At 35.9% G+C, this 5000-nt stretch overlaps 1 protein-coding gene across 3 annotated transcripts in view; it reads right to left on the reverse strand.

Annotated features, from left to right (window-relative positions):
* Nucleotides 1-5000, reverse strand: part of tmem117 (transmembrane protein 117) — a 58888-nt gene that overhangs the window by 43468 nt on the left and 10420 nt on the right. The gene's annotated exons all lie outside the window — the stretch shown is intronic.

Genomic DNA, 5000 nt, shown 5'->3' on the forward strand with positions numbered 1-5000 from the left:
ACCTCTTCTGCCCGTTAACCAACCGCCCGTCTCCATGGAAACCGTGACGTTGAGTGATAAAACCACCGTAAAGTGCTGACAAGATCTCGTAACCTGAGGAAAACACACCGGATGATTAACAACGGCCTTCTTATTTTATTCCTCGACAGAAGGAAAATGTGTCCTTTGGAGGAGCGTTTTATGATAATTATTTATGAGCTCATATTCTGAAGTGCTGTGTGCAGTGTGTAGTGGGTTTTCTGTAGTGTATATATTGTAATGTGTAGTGTGTAGTGTGTAGTGTGTAATGTGTAGTGTGTAATGTGTAGTGTGTAATGTGGAGTGTGTAAAGTGTAGTGTGTAATGTGTAGTGTGTAATGTGTAATGTGTAGTGTGTAATGTGTAGTGTAGTGTGTAGTGTGTAATGTGTAATGTGTAGTGTGTAGTGTGTAATGTGTAATGTGTAGTGTGTAAAGTGTAGTGTGTAGTGTAGTGTGTAAAGTGTAATGTGTAGTGTGTAATGTGTAGTGTGTAATGTGTAGTGTGTAGTGTGTAATGTGTAATGTGTAGTGTGTAAAGTGTAGTGTGTAATGTGTAGTGTGTAAAGTGTAGTGTGTAATGTGTAGTGTGTAGTGTGTAATGTGTAGTGTGTAATGTGTAGTGTGTAATGTGTAGTGTGTAATGTGTAAAGTGTAATGTGTAGTGTGTAATGTGTAGTGTGTAGTGTGTAGTGTGTAATGTGTAGTGTGTAATGTGTAGTGTGTAAAGTGTAGTGTGTAATGTGTAGTGTGTAAAGTGTGTAGTGTGTAAAGTGTAGTGTGTAAAGTGTAGTGTGTAAAGTGTAGTGTGTAATGTGTAGTGTGTAGTGTGTAATGTGTAGTGTGTAATGTGTAGTGTGTAATGTGTAGTGTGTAATGTGTAGTGTGTAAAGTGTAGTGTGTAATGTGTAGTGTGTAAAGTGTAGTGTGTAGTGTGTAATGTGTAGTGTGTAATGTGTAGTGTGTAATGTGTAGTGTGTAAAGTGTAGTGTGTAAAGTGTAGTGTGTAATGTGTAGTGTGTAAAGTGTAGTGTGTAATGTGTAGTGTGTAATGTGTAAAGTGTAGTGTGTAAAGTGTAGTGTGTAAAGTGTAGTGTGTAATGTGTAATGTGTAGTGTGTAATGTGTAGTGTGTAGTGTGTAGTGTGTAATGTGTAGTGTGTAGTGTGTAATGTGTAGTGTGTAATGTGTAGTGTGTAAAGTGTAGTGTGTAATGTGTAGTGTGTAAAGTGTAGTGTGTAGTGTGTAATGTGTAGTGTGTAATGTGTAGTGTGTAATGTGTAGTGTGTAAAGTGTAGTGTGTAAAGTGTAGTGTGTAATGTGTAGTGTGTAAAGTGTAGTGTGTAATGTGTAGTGTGTAATGTGTAAAGTGTAGTGTGTAAAGTGTAGTGTGTAAAGTGTAGTGTGTAATGTGTAGTGTGTAATGTGTAATGTGTAGTGTGTAGTGTGTAATGTGTAATGTGTAGTGTGTAGTGTGTAATGTGTAGTGTGTAAAGTGTAGTGTGTAATGTACTACAGTCTTCAGTGTGCAGTGGTTTATTGAATCAGGGGCGGGTCAATTGATTAATTAACAGGGATGAAATCAGGTCTTTATTGATCTGAGACTGTGTGTGTGTGTGTGTGTGTGTGTGTGTGTTTGTGTGTGTGTGTGTGTGTGTGTGTGTGTGTGCGTGAGAGAGTATGAGTGAGTGAGTGAGTGAGTGTGAGTGTGTCTCTCTGTCCATCAGCATGTATTCATCTCCAGCTTCTCACAGCACAATAACAGATGATTATGATTATGATCATGATCTCACACAGTCTGTTTCTCAGACACACAAACTAACAATCATTCTGAAACGACATTCATCAGCAGGACTGAATGTTCTCAACCTCACACTACTCACAATATACATAATACTCACAATACTCACAGAACTCAGAACGCATACGATGCATAATACTCGCACTACTCACAATACTCACACTATTCATACTATGCATAATACTCGCACTACTCACAATACTCGTAATACTCACAATACACATAATACTCACAATAATCACACTACTCATGATACTCTATTCATAATACTCCCACTACTCATAATACTCCCACTACTCATAATACACATGATACTCCCACTAATCATAATATGCATGATACTCACACTAATCATAATACGCATGATACTCACACTACTCATAATATGCATGATACTCACACTAATCATAATACGCATGATACTCACACTAATCATGATACTCCCACTAATCATGATACGCATGATATTCCCACTAATCATGATACTCCCACTAATCATGATACTCACACTAGTCATGATACTCCTGCAGTATGTTTAATGTACACAGTATCTACACAAAGTATGGAACATCCGGATGACCTTATACATTTACAAAAAGTGCAGTATTATATCACACTGACATGTTTACACAAAACTGTATGAAAATTCAAAATATACAATTACTAGATGCCACTTGCTTAATGAAACATGCAACTCACTGAAGATGTGATAATGTAGTATACGACGGTTTGAAATGTTATTGGTGTCTACTGAATAATGTCTTTCATTTAAAGGAAAACTGCAGTAACACTAGTGTTATATTATTCACAAATCAGGCCATTTCTCTCACATGATGTCAGAATGATGGGATTTATGAGATCAATGTCAGAATTATTATAGTTTTAAGCCCAGACTCTCAGAGTTGAGAAGGTAAAAGTCAAGCAGTGCTGATTGTAAATTCAGTTTCAGTTTCAGTTTCAATTGAGTAAATTCAGTTTCAGTTTCAATTGAGGTAATTTGACTTTATTTCTCAGAATTGCGTGCTATAAAGTCCAAATTGCGAGATAAAACATGCAACTTGTTTGTTTTTTGAATTTCAAGTTTATTTCTCACAATTATAACTTATAACACACAACTCTTAGATAAAAAGTAAAATTACCTTTTTTATTCTGTGGCGGATACTAAAAAAAGATTAGATCAGTTTACATGCATGTCATGTGACCACTAACCAATATCAGAGAATCACAAACATGTGAATGTTGTTAAATTATTGAAATGTTAACTTAAAAATGTAGGAGAACTTCAAGTAAAAGAGGTTTGGCTGACAAAAAAAAGGTATGGGAATCCCTGCCCTAGTGCTAAAGAAACTGTCCAATAAGTCATTTGATTCAAGAACAAATGATTCACTTGATTCACTAGAATCACCTCATAATGACTCATGAGCAGGATCTTCCCAGAAGCACTTGAGCTCTGCTGTTTCTGTTTATATTATTTTCTTTCTTTTTTCTTTTTTCCCTTTCTTTTTACTTGTATTATTTTTTTATAAATTACACTGTATATTTTATTTTCCTATTTTGTTCTAGTCTATATTTGTAGTTGTCTAGATTTAGTTTTACACTATATGTTGGATTACTGGCATTCAATAAAAAAATAAAATAAAAATAAAACAAAACTTGAGCTCTAATGTCCTGACAGACGTCGCCCTCTGCTGGAAACCGACACACACTGCGTCTGTGACACAATGATCCTGAAGCGAATCAAGCACACAATATCACTTCAATACCTATCAAATGATTTAATACAAAAAACAATTAGGTTGACAATATTAAACCTGAACAAAAGATTTACATTAAATGCAACTAATTAATAAACATACTACAAACAGTGGAGAACCACAGCAATGAACCATTTCACTCCCAAGACGACTTAAAATAGTTCATGATGAATCAAATAGCATGTAACTGAATCATTTAAATGAACCAACTCTTTGTAAGTCACTTGTTACCGGAAAAACTAGTTACTCGTGACACTATTATAGCTAGATATTAGCTCTTTTATTTACAAATGTGATATTTAATCTTATTATATCTAATTGCATTTTATAGCTAGTTCATAAGTTTATAAACTTACTGGCTCATATTTCATAAACCTAAGGGCTCATATATAAATCATATGCGAGGTTCAGTAGTGATGTTTATTAATTTAGACGTGTTCAGTGTGCATTTTAATTTTGGTAAATTGTAGACGTGCTGATGCTGTAGTTTAAGAAGTGACTGTTTTAATGAGTGTTTTATCTATCAGCTCATCCATCCATCCATCCATCCATCCATCCATTCATCCATTCATCCATTCATCCATCCATCCATCCATCACGGCTGGACTGAACCCTTGTTTCCTCGGATTACAGGAGTAGTTTATGGTTACGGTTAAGATTAGGATGATGAGTGACTAAAACTACAAGTACTAAGTTACAAAAGCACATGACACTACTAAAACTTAAACTAAAATAATTATCATTTCAAAATATTAATAAACACTATAATAGTAGCCTATATAAATAATAAAAAAAAAAAAATAACACTGGATAGACAGACAGACAGACATGATGGATGGACAGACAGAAAATACAATTTAAATATTAAATGAAAAACTAAAATGAAAATTAGAATAAGTTGAATTACTAAAACTGAAATAAATATAATGCTAAATAAAAATCTATTTCTCTCTCTCTCTCTCTCTATGACTGCGGCTCTTCCTCATTTCCTCCAGTAGATTATCAGGCCAGAGGCGGCGAGTTCGTGCTCCAGAAAGCCAGTTTTAAGGTTAAAACACACTCTTATAGAGCTATCCGGATATAAATACCACCAGCACAAAGATGATTCTCCGCATCTGCGCAACATTCATTATAATGTGTGCTAAAAACAGTGTGAGGAGGCCCTCCAGGGGCCCGGGGCCCCGCTGGGTGAATGAAGCTTCTCTTAACTAACCAGCTCCAGAACCGCACCGGGAGAAACTCATTCATCACAGGCCATTTACGCGCAGGTTCAGCGATCCGGGTCTGCCGGGTCTCCGGAGGCGGTTTCCATGGAAACGACGGTCAGATCGATTAATCAGGCCTGATGTGCGTTTCATTGTCTACTGGAAACACACCCAGGAGCTTCTGACTCTCTCACTTCTGTCATGCATGGGTCAACAATTAATGT

This window comes from Leuciscus leuciscus (genome assembly GCF_965113295.1).
Source record: "Leuciscus leuciscus genome assembly, chromosome: 25".
Classification (NCBI taxonomy): domain Eukaryota; kingdom Metazoa; phylum Chordata; class Actinopteri; order Cypriniformes; family Leuciscidae; genus Leuciscus; species Leuciscus leuciscus.